We start from the raw sequence: 21,972 nt of genomic DNA, 5'->3' as shown, positions 1-21,972 counted from the left end.
TCAGAATATGGCTGACTAATGTATGTGTATACTACTTACTTACTAGTTATACCATAATGCAGATGATACATGGCTAGCCTTTTACTATTAATATTGCAGGTGACAGAGTGATGCAGCAGTAAGCGTAGTGATGATTAAATTACTCAAAAGCATTTGAATTATGTTATAAACTGGATATATTTAAAATATCAAAGAACCGAAGATCGAAGACGCGGGAGTGGCTATTTTTCCAAATACGACTCTTCACGACGGTAACAATATTTCGACTTCCTGAGTCGAGGAAAACCGACACGGGCTAAACTCTAAACAAAGAACCGTTGTTTCAATATTTCCGTTAGGGGTCCAACAGTCTTACCTGCTACGCATGCCCTAGTTTGTGGCCTGTCCCACACTACGCAGAAGTGTCAACGTAGGTGAAGATTGCTCGACCAACTATGCGTACTCCTCACTTTATTTTTATAAAAATTCCTACTGTTCCGTCGCGGAACAGGTTCCATCATACACGTTTGGTAGAGGGCAGTTCATAAACATATAACTAATACATTGTTGTAAAAGTCATAATTAATACAACCTCGCACGTGGAAAGAAATATGTCGGTATGCACTCTACACAGTATATTCTCCTCTGAAGATCACGATAGCACTGGCGCACCAACGGGATGCGCAGAAACCCATGTACAGCACGTTACTCATGTGAACCAAGCCATCCTGTGGCTCAAAAGTGAAGAGGGGCAAGGAGATTCGGCCGCACGCTCCACCTCTGCTCGCGGTTCGGCCAGTAACAAAGACGTGCCGAAATTAATTTCGCCATTACTATCAGACCGAACGCCGCGAGTAGACGTCTCCCCTTGCCCCTCTTCACTTTTGAGCCACAGGCCGACTTGGCTCACGTAAGCAACGCACTGTATTGTTTCCTGGAATGACTGAGGTGGAGTATACAGCTGCTATAATTTTTATTTTGTATATTATTTTATTGTATTTTATACAATTTGTGTATTACTTTCCTTAGGCAACGTCCATACCGCATATTAACGCACCGGTTCTCGTCCGATCACCGAAGTTAAGTTACTCTGGGCGTGGTTAGTACTTGGATGGGTGACCACCTGGGAATACTGCGTAATGTTGCCATACTATTTTTTTGTCAACAAATAACATGAACAAGTGCAAAATATTGATAATCTAAACTGTGTAAGGATTCAACGAAGTCTAATATATGTAAACAAAAATGTATAATTTGACCTAAAATCTTGTATTTATGTATGTATATTTTTTTAAACATCATGTACAGTTCTGGCTTAAGCCAGATCCGTCAAGCTAGAAGTGCCCAGGGGCAAAGGGAGACGCCCACTCGCAACGCTCGACCCAGTAGTTATGGTAACTGACACCTCAGCTTCGGCACGTCGTTGTTACTGGCCGAGTCGCAGAAGAAAGAACGCAAGCGAAACGGAATGTGGGGAAGTGAGATGTACGAACATTGGCGTCGGATTTCATTTCGGCGTGCCGGTGACTTTTCATGTTTGCCGAATCCCGGGGATACAGAGGCTCGGCTACTACGTTTCTTGGAAAAACCGAGGTCGAGCGTGCGGCCGATTACCCTTGCCTCTGTGCATATTTAACTTGGTGGTCACCTCTATAAAGGTGAGAGCTGCATTCTACATTTTACATCATCACTTTTCATATACTCCAATATAACTATATATTATTACAACATATGACCACTAATGGTACCAGGAATCGGACAAATGACTGGATTTATAATTCGATCCGCGTCTTTTATTGTTCATTTAACTTTATATGAATTCCTGTATTATCCGATTAATCACTTTTTCCATTTATGTCGTTCTTTTTGTTTCTGTTTCTAGTAAAATAAATTGATCATCTAACTTGTTTACCTTCCTTTTGTAGCCATTTATTTGACTGGTTATGGTAGGAAAAGTGTCGGTACGATTAGTGTTAATTTGGTTTAATTTTAACACTGTTTCATATGAAACGTACGAATGTTACTATCAGATCAATTAGAATATTCATATGGGTGTTTCGTCAAATATCCAATATCAAGAAAAGTTACAGTGAGGTTATAACATAAACAGATTCTGATATAAGTATAAAGTGGTTATTTTAAGGATTTAATTACACCTTATTGTAAATGTCTATAAATGAATTTAACGAGAATCCATCTGCAGTCACTTTAAATTCAGTAGTTCTACTTCACTTTTCCATGAAGTTACTAATAAAAAGACATTGGATATAACCGAAATTATTTATATTAAAATATTTGTATATATAGTATCAAATTTCCTTTACATTATATATTTTTAAATATATATTATGCATTGATTCTTTATATTGCATTGAGTATAAACGTCTTCCTGAATGATAATTTTCTCTTCTCTAATTTCTAATATACAATTTAGCCAATTTGTATGTATCATTTTTTTAACGTTCGAAACTAGTTAATAGGGGTACGACAGCGTTAAACTGTCAAAGTGCCATGTCATTCAAATATTCAGTTATGTGCGGTACAATAAACATGAGGGAAGTCCTTAGTTTTACTTCCGAGTTCTCAGAAGGCCCCCAAGGGCGTGGAATTAGGATCAGTCCCAATCAACCGAGGCCGAAGCCTTATCAGCATTGCCTCCTTGGTATCAGGAGTTCCGTAAAGGTAGACTGTTGGTAGCGCCGAGCTAATTTTCCAAAAATTCTACCAAATTTCCTGTCTGTTCAGAGACAAGTGGGGCGCTGCTCATGCGATGAGACCCTCGAAAGGTCTCTAGTTCAGCATGCGGGCTTTAAACCTTTGCGATCGGTGCCGCCACAGTGGCGACATTTAACATTTGTTTTCGAAATCGGCGTCGCCAACATGGCGGCATGTTTTTTTTCTCTGAGTACAGTGTTATTTTACGATCGAGAGGTGTTTTATTTATTATTCTTTACAAAATTTATATTCAACAAATTTTTAATATCCATATATTTATTATAAACCACCTATAGAAAAATAACTTCGAGAATACATATATTTGCTTTGACTAGTTGGTACTGTCATCAGAAAAATGTGCCAATTATAAAGAGTTAAACCACTGCTATTACGAAGCCAATGTCCAGAAGCAGTCGAAACCGCCGGGCACCAAATCCCCGTAGTACCAATTATCGCAGGTCTATTGGTGGAACCTGTTCGATTTCTTAAGCGGATATAAGCAGTACCTGCCATATCTAGGTATCTTATCCATACCAGGGCTTGGTTGGTTCAGCTCGGGTACTCTAGGAACGTCGAATCCCATACTATAATCACCACGTGACCTCTGGATGAGGTACAATAGACAATGGAAACTCGACAGATGCATGAAAACAAGGTTGAAAATGCAGCCAGCTACCTAGGTCCATGTAATTAACGAGGTAGCCAATCAGTCGCATAAAGACTTCTATAGTTTTTTTCACAGTTCTATAATACTTTCTACGATGTAGTTGGTGTAGTATATTTCAACAGAAATAATTTTACGTTATTTACAATAACCAAATATTTACTTATGAAAATAGATGCATTGGTAATTAGAAATTTTATGGTTTTTAAATTACCTCGAAGTGATTAAGCTGATACATTTGCTATTGCCATAAAAATAAAATCCTTGTGATGCAGAACGCATCAACTGAGAGAAATTGTAGATGAAAGTGAAATTCAAGCTTGTATGATTTATTTAAATATATTTCGAGGAAGTAAAGAAATTAATATGTTGTTTTATAAATAATCAATAAATAACTAGGATATTACTATATTACAAATATTACATCCGTTATTTTTTTTTATTTAAATCTAATATTTCACTATTACGATTTTAATTCTCAAATTTTCATAAATCTAACCGTTCTAAACAGTTTTCTATATCTACATATAAAATTTTCTGAAATCATTGACAGAAATTTTGTAATTCAAAAAATATGAATAATATTCGAAAGAAATCAGATGAGTATTAAAGATAATTAATTTTTCCGTGAAGTGAATCTTTAAGAAAATAAAAAAATAGGGAAAATTAATATCAAAATAAAGATTTAATAATGATTATTTTCCAGGTATTATCTTTGTTACAATATGAACACAGGATTAAAAACTGAATTTCAGTTTTTTTTCTTATATTATAAGTAATATAGTTTTCGTATTATCACTACTGTATCACGCTCATACGTTTATAAATATATTTTCCAATTCTAATAATTTCTATGAAACATTACTGTATGACCTGTAACTACTAAGAGGAATGTTGGTATGTAGTGTTAGAGGAAGGTTGGTAACTTTTTATTTTACTTGTATCTAACTAAGAAGTGATCATCCCTAATCACGCTTTAACAAAATGCAACAGACAACAAGATTTGTTAGTTCATCTTAAAACTGCACAATTTTTCCTGTATTCGTTTAAATCACCAATTTCATGTATTAGAAAAGTCACTATCACAAACTATCGTATCACGAAGGACAAACGATTCGGTTGCTTAAAATATTGAAAAGATACTCTAGAAAGAGTGGAGGGGTGTATTCCATATGCAAATAGAATTGGTAAAGTCCTCTATTACTTTGCGAGTTGTGATGTCTTTTCCGAGATGTTAGCAGTTGAAAATTGAAGATTAAACTACTGTAGTATGTGGTTTAAATCCCAGTCAACTGAGCGTTTCACCAGATATATATACGAGCACACAAAGTCGAAAAACGCGTCGTCCCGACAGGCGTCTCTCCCTTGAGCGTCCTGCAGCAATTTTTCCACAAAGTTAATGTTTTTCTCACTTTTTATATGGTATGCTCTGCGTTTGTGTAGAAGCATCGATTTATCGTGTCATGTTCTGTGTACGAAGGATTCTGCACTATGGAAAATTCATATCGAATGCTAAAGTTTTAGAGAACTTTCAATAAACGGCACTGATTGTATTAGAGTATTGGAAATATGGAAAATTTATTCTTAAGAAAAAATTTGGTTTAGGCGAACGATCAATGTTAATGCAAAAATTTAAGAACACGACAGCTTGTTTGTTGTTATCGATTTTTAAAATAATTTTTTAAGTTGAAAAATACTATTATATATTCTAAAATAGTTCTGTTTAAGTATATTACTTAAATGAACGATCACTTTATTAAACTAAGAATAAATTTACTTGAAACATTATTTTCTTTCAGGTTACAAAATGTTTACCATGCCTATCCTAAAAGTTCGAGTATACATCTGATATGTAAAATGAAATTATTTCATTTATGTTTCAGATTGTCAAAATAGAAATTATTTATTAACCCAAGTTTTGTCTGCCATTTAAAATAGCATTTTATTTAAATCGTATAGCTTTGAATATTTCAAATAGTAACCATTTATTAAATAAACTAAATAGTAAGCACTTTTCTAATTTTACTTACTATTAACTTTACAGTCAGTGCACAAATGCTCAGACACCAGATAACTATTACTTGTTCAGAAGACCTCAGTCTAGAGCAGGGCAGGAAGTTCGATAGCACTATGTAGTTTCGCTGGCGTGTCTGTTTTCACTTTCCGTCTGATTACTATCAGCTTCTATAGGAAACGCTATACCTAGACGATCACAGCGAACTACATATTAGCGCCTTAGACATTTCGTGATAATCTTCTCGCAGATGCAACATTCCATCTACTAATAGATTAGGTGCTTCATTTGTTATTGGCGATTTTCTTCGCGCTATCCTTAAAGCTAAAAAAGTATTACTTTCAAATATTACAAGCAAACTATACGTAGGGGAGGGTAGTGTAAAACGGAAATGTCAGGTAAAACAGAACAGTAATGTTTTTCATAGATCTGGTATTCATTTGATATCGCACGACATGCTTCTAATAAGTACTCGATGTGTATAGTGCTTCTTACAGATTATAAATTCATAATATTAAACGAAACATGATTTATTTAACAATATAGAATTTTTTAGCACTAAGTCAACTCTGGAAAGTACTTCACACACGATGACGACTGCTGCTGCAGCTCAAATGCTTTGCATCTGAATCGGCCGGAATCAAAGGATTAACTTTCTACGTAACCAGATCCATGCACTTGAAGTTTTATTCGCAGATTGGCTTCGTGGCATATGGCCATCACTGACAGAAAATTTTCCAGTAGATTCATAAAACAGAAGACATATATTTATCAGACCTTCAGTTAAAGAACATACTTAGCAATTCACGTTTCAATTACATTGTTTCATACTGTAATAAATTAGAAATTATTTTGTTCATAAATATATTCAATATGTTGAATGTATTATAAATACAACGAAATTTTATTGTTAAACAAATTTTATTGCATTTCGCATGATAAAACAGGCTATCTGAATTACAATTACTTTGATATGACAAAGAATTTATTTATTACCTAATTCAATCTAAATGTAATAAAAGTTTTTCATAAATTCAACAAATTGGTTCTCAAAAAAATGATTGCAGTTATAAACACAAGCTTATAACCTAAAACAAAATAACGAACAAAACTATTATTGATTTTATTCTTTGTACACATCAGAAAATTTGTAAATCGTATATCGCGTCCTCATTACACTTGTAACTGTAAGAAGTTCCAATACTACAAGGATTGAAAACGGCAAACTTGAGATTCTAAAAACATTCTGGTAATATTAACCCCTTGCCCTACGATTTATTTCTTAACTGTAATCGATACAAGTACTTTATCCTTAATAATTTATTAGAAAAGAAATAATATTAATGCTTATTGTCTATATTTACTCCAAAGGTTAACCATTGATAATAGAAAAGTAATATTTAATGTATATTAAAAAAAAGTACACAACACTTAAATTTTTCAAATGCGATTTAAAATGTTCATCATGAATTTCATACAATATTGTAGGTCAAGGGTTTAAAAACACGTATAAACAAATGTTAACACTAAAACTACTGGATGGAACAAACGGACCTATTTCAGAATTCAATTACCTCTTTGCACTCGATTTATGTTCAATATTGTTGGGTGTACACTTGTATTCATTTTATAGGAAAATAAATTAAAGTAATTTACAGCGGTAGAATACACAGTTTTGTATTTATTTTATTTATTATTATTATAATAAGATTTAATTTTTATAACCTTCTGAAGTATGGTACTTTTTCAAACAATTTCCAACTCATTTCCAGCGTCACATACAAGTGTAAAGGCTTTTCGTGTATTTGCACAGACACAAGCTAAGAGACTTTTTGAATGTCAAGAATCGTATTTTTTTAATTTTTATAAAAATTTGAAACCAAGTCACTCGAATTGCTCGGTAATTTTAATATCATAGGTTCAACTACGTTTGTTTGTTCAATTTCGTAAAAAACAATTTGAAAAAGTACTCAAAAGAGGAACACGTAAGCCAACAACAGATCCCGAAGTGAAGAACCTGGTTATCGTTGTTTCAGAAAAGAAGGACGTTTTATATTCTTTACGTGGGTGACTTTATACTCGAATCCTTCGAGACAATTTATGACTAAGCGCTTACGGTCCGTCTTTGGAACTTTTTATACGACAGGTGATTACCCTTGTTATATCCTCCTCGTCTCTGGGCACCGTTCGGCACGCGGACGCCGCGAAGGAATGGTAGCGGAGCATTCATGACAGAGGAGCGTGCCGAGAGCATTCTCCTTCAGTTTTTACTGTGTGCACGCGTACGAGTGGCCAAGCACTCGACTGACAATAAGCGAGGTTACACTGCGCGCCTCGAAAGTTGAACGTTCAATTTTCGACTGCTAATGTCTCCTCAACGAAACCTCAGCTTGGCTAAACGGTTGAGAATATTCTGGCCTGCATTTTCGCGAGCGATATGCACGCCTAGTATAATAATATTTAAGCGCTTGTAACATCTTGCGCATCATGGCAGTCGTAGTTTAACCTGTCAACCTCTTGCCTTACAATAACGCGTGATACTCGTGGTGAAGGTTTTACGTGGAATTTAACGGATATAAATATGATTTAATTCCTTGAAATTAAAATTAGATATTATTCTTCCGTAGACAGAATATGCATAAAATTTTTTTTTTCAATAAATTATTTGTGATGAAGTTGTTGTATCGATCACAGTTGAAAAATAAATTATAGAGCAGGGGTTAACTGTGAAATTTAGTTTGAAAAATCTCTCGTTGTACGTGTAATAAAATAAAAAAATAAGGTGTGTACTCTTTAAACGCAGGACAAATGTACTGAGAAATGAGATTCTACAGTTAATAGGTTAGCACTGCTGAAGAAGAGCGAATGAACTTTCATTCATACGGCACTTGCATTTCAAATTAACACGGTTAAGTCAGACAAATGTAAAAATTACAATAATCTTTTTTTGTTTTGTGAATTACGTATACAATCTTGTTGAATTGATGAATTTTTATTTAAAGATATGTATATAATTTTTTATTTTACAAAAAATATAAATATTATTGTTTCATACGGATTTGTTAAATTTATTGCACGTATATTTCTTCTCAATGTGAATTATGAATTCCAATTGCACAATTTCAATTTACACGGAATTTTCGGGGAACCAATTTACCGTGGAAATCGAGAGTTAGGTGTATAAAGTGCACGCATATCAGTTTTATAGATATCATACAGTCGAAACTCGATAACTCAAAAAATTTCTTTATTCTTTTCCGTTCAGCTATAAAAAACTCTATAACTTGAAATATAAGACCTATATAACCCGAACTGTTCGACTGCTGTTCAGTACGTATTTTACTTCTACAAATCAAATTCTGGACAGACCAGATCTATATAAGTTGAAGTTCTCTTCTAACATTTGTCTATTCCTGTCAATTCCAGTAATTTATAATCTGCATAATTACAATTTATCAACGCATGCGACCGTTGCATCGATTATGTAGGATCGCTGTCTCTAAGATTATCTTATGAAGCTACGTAGATTACTTATATCTCGAGAAGCTACGTGGGTTACTGCAAACATTTTACTGTTTTCAACATTAATAAATTTTCAATCGTGCCGCGTCAGCATTTCCTAACCTTAAAAATGTAAAGTTTTACGAAAATAACATAACATACCGCGTTAGAAGATTTCCGAAACTTTCACAGCAACCTACGTATAACTTGTCAATTCATTGTTCAATTGTCATTTGTATTTTTATATCGAGAAACAAGGTGTTATAATTAGTTGTTTTCGAATTGGACCAATCCTCTGATGACGAGTAAAAGAAAAAAATGTATAAATGCGTAGGTAGTAGAAATATCCATGGTAGATGTTTTAGGAAGGTAAACAGCTTTTTTGTGGTAATAAATTAAATCTATCGTTACACATCAATTGTATAGTTAAGGAATTCGTCAACCATGATTTTTGTACAAGTTATAATTGTTAACCTTTTGTACCCAAAGTCACTTTACCCCCAATATTTTAAAAGTATTCAATATCCAGAATAATTTTGTACATAAATAGTTTCATTTAAATATTATAATGAATATTTTAAGAAATTGAAAAAAATGTATGGTTACAATATTAAGAAGGATTAAATATCAACCCCAATAAGTGCTTGGTAGTTCTAGTGTCAAAAGTGTAAAAAGAAATTGATTTTTAACATTTTCATGATTATTCGTTCTTGGTAGTGGTATTTCATAGGGTGGTAGTGATATCTATGTTTCGCACAGTGCGAGTGTTTGGACGTTCGGAACGGAAACAGAATACTCATACGCTTTCGCTGTGAAATAATTTCTTGTTTTTCGGACTGGAGCACAGACCGTTCTTATCTCGCAAGCGAGATTTAAGTTTCACTTTTACTGGAGCAACTACGCCAGTGTGTTGAACACGTGATCCTAATATAAAAAAAGATATAAGAAAAGATTAACGAAGTTTTCTCATTAACTGCACGTTTGTATTTTTTGCAAATACTCAAGAGATGTATAAAAAAGTATACAAAGTAAAAGAATTCCTAGAATTTTCTTGATAAAAACAGACGAAAGTATTCCGTACTTTTACGTATATAATACAGGTAAAGTTGTGTATGTAGTTTCCTATGTATTGCCAATGAATTAAAATACAAATATGTGTGGAAATAATTCAATAATAACGTCAAACAATAAATTCATTGACATTATTATATTTGCCTCGTTGAACAGTTTTTTTCCAGTAAAGCTTATGGACTATTAGAACCATTGAAGATAATCAATAATATCAATAGCAAAAGTAACAAATTCATCATTTTTACTGACTGCAGAAGTATCCTAGCAACTCTCGAAGGTATTACATAAAAAGCCCTATTATTAGACTGATTATCCAAAAGTATAACGCAATATTAATCAACAATCCAACCACCGAAATCTTAATAGGATGGGTCCCATCACATATGGAAATTTCGTTACATGAAAGGTCAAACTCAATTACAAAATAGGCTGCTAGCTCATCTTGTAACAATACAGATATACCTGTATATTATACAGAAGTGCTGAAATCAATTAATAAAAGCATAAATGAATATAGGAACAGAGCTTGGAAGAACTCACGTCCCGTATATAATCATCGCACCAGAAATGATATTTATAAATTACACCCAGCCTTTTCGCTCGAAAGAAGACTTGAAATAATACTAACAAGATTAAGAATTGAACACATGAAACTTTCTCACTCCTACCTTATTAAAAACGAAAACAAATTAATATCCGACCGATGCAACACAGTGAACTCAATCGAACAGATCACATCGTACGTTAAATACCAAGGGGAAAGAAAAAAATATCAAATAAAAGAAGACCTTAAAAAAGTAACCCGAACAGTTCAATCATCCTCTACATTTTTATATAAACTCTTGTATAAACATTTTTTATATGTCTTATTTCAGTTACTTTTTGCTTTAAAATTAATTATGTTTATTTCCAAAAATCTCAATTCTAATATTCAAACTTTAATATAATTAATAAATATTATAATTCAATTTTTATTTCTGATATTTGTTATCCTTCTACAAATATCATCTTTTGGTGGTTGCACAGAAAATACTATCGGTCATACATTATTGTCTACTTCCACACACTCCATAATTAACAGGACAGAAGAGTTAATTTCGAAGAACAATGCGTCATCAGTACCCCAATTTCAGTTCGCTTGCACTCGATCAATTCTCTTTCGCGTCTTCGAATCTTTTAATTACTTAAATGACCTAACTGCTGAGTGGTGGGGTTGCGTGGATCGGCAGCCGAGTGCGCGAACCAATTACACTGTTACGAAGTATAATTAAGCGAGCCGAAGTGCCGCGAAAACTTTTTCAATAATATAAGATGACAAGCTCCATGACAATTTCTACTTAGGATTCTCGGGAACTTTGACAAGGGCAATTCCCTTTCTCCTCTTCACGTGTTACCCAGCTGACGTCCCGCGAGTTACTTTAAGCGATCGAACCCATGAAACAGCTGCTACGAACTGCAATTCCGTGAAAGACACTTCCGCGGGCAAAGAAGAGTAAAAATCGAGAACGTGAGACACGATTCCTTGAAATTTTCCTTCCCTATCCTTGATTCGTCGGAATGAAGACTTTGTGCGGCGAGGTCTACCAGGACTAAGTTAGATGAATCAAGTTTTGTGAGTGGATTCCGAGAGCCGGAAAAGAGTAAAGGACGTTCTGCGGAAAGTTACGAACTTCACCCTGAAATCCAATATCAGGGACGGACGTTTACAAGATTGAAAAGTAATGTTTGTACACCGTTATGTTCGTTAACTACCAGGGCTACCACCGTGCTCTACGTGAGTTTAATCATTGGAACCGAAGTACAGCAGAACCGGTTATCCGATCAGATTGGGAGACTAACAGTCCAGATAAATGGAGACGTGCGAAATTTTTCAAAATCTGTTGGGTTGATGCAAAAGTTTTGACGATTTTAGATTTTACATTTAGTTTAGTAACTCAATTGTTTTCTGATTATACCAAAATTAAATAAAGGTGAAGAGAGGAGTGTTCTTTATACACATTATAATAGTTTTGAAACAGATATTATTTGTTTCGACGAAAGGAGTTTGTTAACCACGTATACAAAACGTTAAAATTTTTGCATCAAACCAATATTTGTATAATTTGATCGTATGTATTTCGGGGAATAATTTAATAACTCGAATTATGAAGTTCCGCTTTTACCACGATTAAGAACAAACTAGATCTTAGAAAATGACGACTCGATTAATGGAAGTTCTATTTTACTTGCAATGTGGTTCCCCTGAAAATGAGGAAACTGTTATTGTGATCGCAATCACTCTGTAGTTTATGGTACGAGGAAAATAAATCACTTCAATGTTAATTTACTTGAAATATTTACTAAAATTGATAACGAGAATATACATATATGGTGAAGAAATGAATAATTTTATTTGCAAACGGTGTTACACATTTTCTAAACACAGAATTTAATATTGGACATGCTTGTTATCCAACGTTAGCTGGTTTTCCATAGACATTGTTTTTATTTTACTATGACATGTTCTGCAATTAACTACAACGGATACCTAACTTTAACAATGCTGTTTGAATAAAACTATTGTAAAGTGATTATTCAAGCTACGAGTTATCTTATTTAATGAAAAATAATTGTTGATATTTATAAGAAAAAATGGTTGATCCGAATATTTCACATTATTGCTTCAGGTTTTCGAATTCACAGAGGTACTAATAAATTAATTGCAACTGGAAGAGGAAAAATAATATTTGCACCGAAATCAACAAAATTATTAAGAAAATCACCGTCACTTTGTTATACTCAGAGAAGGATAACGGGTAACCGTTACTCCAGTCGCTCATCATGGACAACGCGACACTGCACTAGCCATGTTAAAGGACCAATACTTATTGTTAGTTTGCGGGCTCAAGATACAAGGTACCAGCTCCTCACAGATAAATTAAAGTAATTTACAGCGGTAGAATTCAACGTTTTATATTTATTTTATTTATTATTATCATTATCAGATTTAATTTTTATGAACTTTTAAAGTGTGGTACTTTTTCAAACAATTTCCAACGTTCTATAACAAATTTGTATTGTCATCGCATACGAGTGCAAAGGGTTAAATTTATGTATTTGCACAGACACAAGACTAGGAGACCCTTCAAATGTCAATAATCGTATTGTTTTAATTTTTATAAAAAATTGAAAATAAGTCACTTTAATTGCTCGGTAGTTTTATTGTGAAAGGTTCAACTACGTTTGTTTGTATAAATCATTTTTACCATTTTTAAAGACTCTTTCCCTACAAAACTATATTCTACATCGAACTATTAAATGCTAGAATGAATAGGAAACTGCATATTGATTTTTTATTCTTTGAATAAGTAAATTAACTTAAAATTAATCTTTAAAACTTACGAAATAACTTTTGTCTGCTGAATAATTGAATTATTTGCAATTTCATATTTTAAACGTAAAAATTTGATGCCACCAATATGGCGACATTCGTTTCTTAAATAATTCAAAGTTTTGAATAATTTAATTACTTGCTTACAATTTTCTATTCTAAATATGGAAGTTTGATGTCACCAATATGTCGATATTTATTCTCAAACACTTAAAATGATATAAGTTATAAATAAAATATCATTTCTTGTGTTTGGTAGTGAGTGTTTATTTTTGTTTATAATTCTGTTTAATTTTTTATTATAATTGAGTCTACAATAGAGTTATGAAAATAACTTGAAGACGTTATCTTCTTATTTTCCTATCGGGTGTTAAATGAATTGTGCTTAAAGACCGGTAACTATACCTCGAAGCAAAGATACTATGACCAGTATTAATCAGTTCGCTATGCCATACGTTCGAGCGTGTATATAGACTTTGACCAAACGCAACACATTCAGTAGCGACGAAGATAATTACGCGGAGCATATAATTATCATTAGATTCAAATTTAAATAATTTAACACCAGAAATACGGAATTTTCAATATGATTAAACTATATAAAACCTACCTCCTCTTCGACTTGGATAATTTTTTGATATGTTGTAGAAATTAACATTTTCTCCCCAAATGTTGATAGCAGAAAGGCTGACCAATCAAACGCGTCTTGCCCTTTACGTTCAATTTCCTCTGCTGTTCCGACCCCTATAGATAGTGAATTCTGATTACGCTCTAGATGACCATGGCCTTCTTCCGATGGTACCTCAACTGAAATACTCCTGAATCGAGTGATATTCCTAGCTGCCATCGAGTCAAGGGGCATTTTTCCGGGTAGAGTGGAGAACACGCCTTCTAGGCTCTTGGCCAAAGGGGGCGCGGAATTTCCGGCCTTCGGCCAGGAGTACGACCGAATCCTGTTCTCATCGAACTAACTGTCCCGCGATGAATGAATCACAGAAAACTTCTGTACCTGTGAGCGACACGCCGAACCGCTCCGTTCGTGCGCCAACACTGAACAGCCTGGATTGTACAGCGACGCACGTTAAACTACTTCCATCGTGCGCCGACTCCGAACTAGCGAATGTATACACTCTATTATATACAGCACAATGGTATAAGTTGTAATAAATCATGATACCAAAAGGGTGTATAAACTGTTTATTCATTCAACTATTTGCGAATTTTGGCGTATCGTTTGGATAGGCACCAACTTTTTTGTCTTATCCTGTTAACTGTAGAATTTAGTTTCAAAAATGTCTCGTTTTGCACACAATAAAATAAAAAAATGAAGTATGTACTTGTCGAACGCAGGACGAATGCACCTAAGATACATTTTAATGAAAAGCCAAAGCAAAATAAAGAAGAATTACTTGTTTATCTGAAGAAATAAAGAATTCATTGTTGACAGAATCAATATCACTTGAAGCTTTAAAATGGCGTGTATACTGATCAAACGCAGTTCACTGATTAATACATACGCTACTACCATTAGTTTTGGTAACAATTTTCTTAATTAGAGTATTTTACTAAATTTAAAAAGTATTATAAATGAAATATTGAAAGAATAAAACTGAAAGGAGTTATTGAGTTTCTAAATATAATTTGATATATTGTAAGGGTAAATAATGATGTCTATAGCAGTAATTTAATTATTTTTTGTGTAAAGTACAGGATTGCTGCTGTAAAATATTTGACATCGACATAACATCGTAATGCAAGTTATACTGATCTTGTTATTTAATTTGCGATAAATTTATTTATTTTATTTATAATTTAAGCTTGATATTTTACTGTTTTGAGTTTAGTAAAAACTTGAAAAGGTTCTAAGGTACTTATGATAATCTCTAATTTAGTATATAAATGATACTTGAGCCAAATATTCATATGGGTTTGCAATAAATATTAAAAATGGTGCTGAAGTCAAGAAGCAATAAAATTTTTAACAGAGCATTAATAGTTCATATTTTCAACTTACATTTTTTTATTATATAACAGTTTCTGCATGGTGATGCAATTTTGTTAAACATTTAATGTCATGTAATATTATTATTAACATAAGTATTTGATTTTATTACCAGAAAAAAAGTAAAATTAAAACAGGTTAATATAATAATAAAATATCGATAACCTGAGTGTACTAAACTACATAGTAAAACAATAAGAGGTGCGTACATAGTACTATAGTACATAAATGGACTTCTTAACAACACAAGGTGTTTAGTACACTAAATGTATTTAATTGAGTTTCCCATTTGATATAATCCCGTTTTTTATTTGATATCAGTATATGTATATAAAAAATCCTCAGTCTAATGGTCTTCTCATTAATTCTAATTAAGTTCTAAATACTTCAAGATATAAGGGAAAAGTATGTTCTTCAAGAAAATGTCAGTGACGTAAGAAAACTTTCGAAAAGAATTTTCTCTTGTAAAATACTTTAGTTTTAAAATCATTCAAAGTACGTTTAGAACATTTTTCATATTACTGAAAATAAAGAATGTATTTTAAGTATTCAGTCTTTCGTAGTATATCTTATACATTTAACAGTGTAGCAGAATTAAGTAAAAATGTTTTAACTTATTATCATATTAAAGTCTTAGAAAGTTAGTGAAAATATTAAATTTTTATACAATTCGTGCTGTAAGTACTCATATGGTAATAAAAACAGTTACGAAGACCTAAATTTTGTATAGCATTTATATTTGTTAATAATTACTTGTCTAATTTTACGAGTAGTCGATTCCATAATTTCAATGACGCAAACTTTGTATTACATTCCTCGAATAGTGAATCATAGTCTTCCGAATTATGTAACATATTTATCATGTATTCACAATCAAGAATTATGTATTATAGTTTCTGTGGACTTGTGAATGAGAAAGTAGAAGTACCTCAATTAGCAAATGGATGGCGTCCTACTAATCCAGTGATACATAGTCACGGCGAAGCTATTATTTCATACTAATCACGTAGACGTTTGTTATACTGGAAGGTAAAGGAGCATGTAATAATTAAAAGAGGAGTGAGATAGAAAACAAGAAAAAGAAAAAACACTGTGTGCAAAAAACCAATCAAGAACGTAAATTAAATTACTATTACATATGAACAATTTTATTTTGTAACAAAGCAAGTTTCAATATTCACCTCTACTTGTCATCACGATCATCAGATTTTTACGATTTTCTTTCTGTTATATCAATTTCCATTAAACTATTATGAACAACGAATACAACTATAATGTTGCAATTCTTATTATAGCATAATCCCATCCAACGGACATAGGTTTCATTTTGTCGTTTTATTATATATAATTTTTACACTTTACACATTTTTTTACACTTTGACTTCTACGTTATCCAAATTCATACGACGCAATTATTTACATATATTTAGAAATTAATCTTTTTGATGACGTATCGAATGAACAGAATTTTTTTAGGTACATGAAATACAATAAAAGAATTGTAGTGAAGCAATCGTTATGAAAAGCTTGATTTTTTAAATTCTGTTTTATTAAAAAATCGTTTCGACTATATAGAAATTGTGATGAGCGTTGTTTTGATGGTCAACCATGGTGATCACCAGAATAGGAACTTAAATGGGGAAGTATTACAAAATTTCATCTTCTTTTTTAATATATATTTTCACTATAATGTAAATTTTTAAGTATGCATTAAGTAACAGATTACGCTTATACGTTAAAAGTATATTTAAGTTTCATGATCCGTAGGTTAAACCCTGTGTACAGTAACATTGAATTCGTGTTTAGTACAACGAATTACATGTAGCATCCCATTTTCGGGAATTGCAGTACCAGTAAATATTTATCGAAGTTTAATTGATTTTACGAATATCGTGGCACCAACACTGTTCCACCGAATGAAGTTACGTGTAAAAAATTTGCGGTCCTGGATATGTTAATATCGATGGGATTAATTAGCGGAAATGCACAATCGAACCGTATTAATTCTTATGTATATTTAACAAATTTATAAAATTAATTTTTCTGGGAACAATGATTCGCACCAGCAAATGTTATTCTATATCCTTTATCTAAACTCGAATACATGTGAAATATTTCATTCTTTTTTGTCCGTAACATATTGTATTTTATTACTTTTATGTTGAAGGTGATTATTAAAAAATGTACGTTTAGATGAACAAATGTGAATTAAACAAATTGGTATATATCATTGCAATGGATACTACATCCAATATTGGATCAAATTATGTATTTTTACAAAACTAAAATATAAATTAAAGAATTCAATAAATGTTGTACTTAATTACTAAAATAAATAAAAAAAGTTAAAAAATAATCAAATAATAGCAACTGAGTATACCTATACTCAAAGTTTACTTCTGCAAACGTACCATGAAATAATGATATTCTTGACGCAAAAAGCAGGCCGTATAGTAATAAAAAAGAAAACAGTGGTAATATTTACAGAACATAAACAACATTCTACATGAAATCATGTAAGTTAATACTATAACTTGATAACTTTCATTGTCACAAAATTTGTTTCACATTAGCTTTAGTATGTAGATTGTCCAGTATGTAGAAATGGTTGTTTCTATATAAAGTTCTGTATTATTAAAAAATAATTTTCATAAAATTCCATAAACACCTCTCCATTGCATATATTTACCAGAAAATATAATTCCACAATTAAAGATACCCTCTCTTAATCATCTTCACCTAAAATAATGAAAGAGCATTTTGTGCTTTCATTACGTCGACAAGTAGTAATTAATTAATGTTTTGTTAATTATGTTTGTCATATGGGATGACGCACTGGTAATCGTGACAAGTATTTTAATAACCTCGCTAACGAGTTTGTAGATTTATACATTGAGTTCCTGTCACGTTAAATGTAACAATATGTACAGATATATCATGCACTTAAAAAAACTTAGTCCATTTTAATCCAAATGTTGCACGCAATTATACGTTGTATTCAGTTTAGGACACTTACTATGAATGTGCTATTATGCCGCATTAAATGGATTTTGAAATTATATTCGTGTGATTTTACTGCGCGGATTTGAATCCAATTTTATAGTCGTCTTAGTATTGCTTTTCAGGTTAACAGAAAAAAAGCTGAATACGTTCTACAATTAATGGTAGTTACATCCACTCACTGTTCATTTTTTCATTTTACGCGTATTGTTTTCTTGTTGGTGGCGAACAGCGGCATTACTGCTCATTGTCACTACCATTTACCGTCATTATTCGAAGGCATTTAATATTATAAGTACATGCACCTTCTATTGTATTGTTTTAATTACTATAGCGCATCCATAATAATGGCAGTAATAAATTAAAATGAAACATATTCGAACTTTAAATTAGAAGTAATTTTCCTATGAATAATTTAATAGCTTGAAATTGTATACAGAACGTTCACATAAAAAAATACATCAGAATAAAATGAACTATTTTAACACTACAACTACCGCACTTGTCAAAATGAGAGGTTTCAGTTTTCTGATTTCTTAATTATTGATATTTACAAGTGTTAAGTATCTGAAATGATTTTAAAAATAAATAATTTGACTTCGATACTATCATGAATCTATGAGGGAACTAAAGAAAATCTTTTGTTACAATCTTTATAAAGATTACATATTGATCATGTTAAACGCTCGATAGTTTTAGTGTTAATTGGAAAAATGTAGGTGTGTTGGATATATTTTTGAAAACGAAGTTTCAGGTAAAAATATTTGTTTATATTTTTTTATTTATTATTTTTCCGTAAAATAACACCCTGCTAATTTTTAAAATAGTCACGCGTTTCTCAATTGCACGTACTACCAGATACAAATCATCGTGCATATCTTACTTTCCAGACAATGTTTAAAAAATAAGAAACTGATCCGTCATATTTATTTAAAATTCTTCTACATGAAACTTTTAGATTTCTTATTACGCTTCTACTCAGAATTTTGGTTCACGATCCTCTTTCATACTAAAGACAGTAACTTTAACAGACCAACACGAAGACAATTTTTGTTCTTTCCATATGCTGGTTTAAGCTTGGGTACAAGCTCCGAAAAGTTCTAAAGATTTCAAGAGGAAAGAGAGAAGTTTTAGAAGAAGTAAATTTTCTAAAAATTTGTAGTACCAATGTAAATAGAACATACACGTACAAGATTTTAAATTGATTATAATTAAAATATAGTAGTTACGTTTAAACAATGTTTCATATTTTAAATAAATTCAATGTAAATTTAATTACACATTAATCTATAAAATCGATGAAAATCATAATTACTAGCATGTAAAGTGAGGTATATCATAAAAAATATTATAGGAAAAATTTATCTTCTTTAAGAAAATGAAATAGCAAATGTATTTACAATAAATACTGAAGTTAGATTAAATTGTTCATTTTTTAATTCTTATTCAATTGTAAATAAGTGAACAATTTAATCCTTATAATTTTTTCATGAATGTTTTATAAAATTATTGAGATATTTCTTTATGCAAGGTGTGACAGAAAAATAATACAATCGGGTAAGGCGTGATTCCAGATGCAAATGTAAAGTGAAAAGGAAAATAGAATTTTTTTGTTTGAGATTTCGCTTTCGAGAAAATTGAGTTTGGAAATGCAATCATACACTTGCATTTGCGATCCGATCTTAAATATGTATCTCATAACCAGTAAATGTGTATCTAAATATAAAAAATATAAAAAATAATAACACTGTTAATAAATATATTATTAGCACATATCATGACATTGATACAAGTTATTAATACACGTAAACTTGGAAACAATGAAGTACACGTGAGTTCTATAAAACTTCAAAAACAATTTTTTTGAAAACAAGAATTTAAATAAAGAAAACGTATTTTGTTTTCAACTTATTTTCAAGTTGAAATTATCATATATTTGTTAAGTTTTACAAACATTTCGCTTTTATATTCGAAATTGTAATAAATATAAAATAAATAAAAAAAGCTAATAATAAGAACACTTTATTTTCGTGAATACTACATATTTACTGTACCATGTACCTATCTGTCACTTGTACAGGATACTTTATTTATTTAACTAATTATATTATCGAACAACATTTACATGTTTGTGCTATGAACTTTGTTTTACATTTTATTCAAAACAACGTTTTTAAAAAGTAAGTCTAATTGCAACAAAAGTAATGTATTGAAAATATTTTGCAATTATCAAGCTATGCACTCTGCAAAAATTAACTCACAAGTAGCACTCTTGAAGTGCTCACAAATATTTAAGAGAATTGATCGTTTCAGTTAAGGAAATATTCTTTACAAAAGTACTTCTCGGAGATGTAGGTCTTTAAATGGTCAGTAAATATCTGCCTTTTAAATTACAAAATTATACAAAAAATTATAATGTTATAAATAATGATTGTGCACCAGTTATTTTACAATCAGGTGTTTACATTAAATACAAAACCAACAGTGACATGTTGACGAGCTGTTTCCTAAAGACAAGGTAATACAAAATGTCACGGATAATTACAGAATAATTATAAACGTAACGAGTCATTCAATCACAACACCAACAAAATAAAATATATCATATAAACGATGCGCAATGTAATTTAACAACACTTCAAACGTATTAAAAATTTTAATTTATTACTTTGTTTTATACAATCAATTTCTAAAATTCTATTTACTTATTTGTATATACGCATCAAATTATAATTCTGTCTTAGTATTAACTTTTTAAAATAGTCTGATAGAAACGTCAACTCATTTCTTGAAATGACAGTTCGATTTTGATATTGAACATGCTGAAGTATCTAAAAAGAAGTAATTTAAAGTTTTGACGAATGTCAGTAACATCATTTTTACAGTTTATAAGATACAAAAGTATCTAATATATTCGCAAGTGCCCGTGTGCACTTACTAACACTGTATTTGCCTATGTATAGTCACTCAATATCCAAATTAACTCGTTTTACCTTCCTTAACAACAGTCTAAGAGTAATTAACACGCCTGAAATCAAGCCCTAGGTGTTTCGAAGACGTTGCAACTTTCGGAAAACCTAACGAGACGCAGTTAAACATGAAATTACCGGCGAAATTCCCCCAGCAGCGTTTGACGCGATCAAATTAAGATCGTCGTGTAACACGACCCGAAAGATTTTAATTACAATTTCCTTCCAGGTGCGTTTTAAAGTCCAAGGCACGTTAAGAGAATGGCAATGAAGGTTCACTATACATACAGTCTATCTCTTTGCAATATTTTTTCCATAGACCGTACCTCCGTCTGTTTTCCAGAACTTCAGCGTCAGGATCGGAAGTCGTTTTTCTGCTTAACACGTTGACTGCCACGAGAATTTCGAACATTTTGTGTAACAATACACATTCTTTCATAACAAAGGCAAATGGTATTGGAAATAATTATTAATGACTTGGTATCACAGTATACGTGTTACACTATCATCTAGCTGTTTGTGTTGCTAAGTATTTTTATTCGACATCAGTTTTCATATCGTAATTGTATTTAAGCAATTTTGAAACTCCGGTCACCGGTGATCACCGTGGCAGTCAACGTGTTAATGACTTTCGCCTTTATCCTCGGTCGATATCGCTCGGGAAAACTCTCGGGTATCTTCGACGCG

The 21,972-nt window shown here is 31.8% G+C and overlaps 1 pseudogene; it reads left to right on the top strand.

Moving 5' to 3' along the window:
- Window positions 1-1,007: 1,007 nt before the first annotated feature.
- LOC116432001 (5S ribosomal RNA) lies at window positions 1,008-1,127 on the top strand (annotated as a pseudogene).
- The last annotated feature ends 20,845 nt before the right edge of the window (window positions 1,128-21,972 follow it).

This window comes from Nomia melanderi, chromosome 2, assembly GCF_051020985.1.
Source record: "Nomia melanderi isolate GNS246 chromosome 2, iyNomMela1, whole genome shotgun sequence".
Taxonomy (NCBI): domain Eukaryota; kingdom Metazoa; phylum Arthropoda; class Insecta; order Hymenoptera; family Halictidae; genus Nomia; species Nomia melanderi.
Note: the sequence above shows the minus strand (reverse complement) of the source record. Positions and strands in the feature narration are given on the sequence as shown.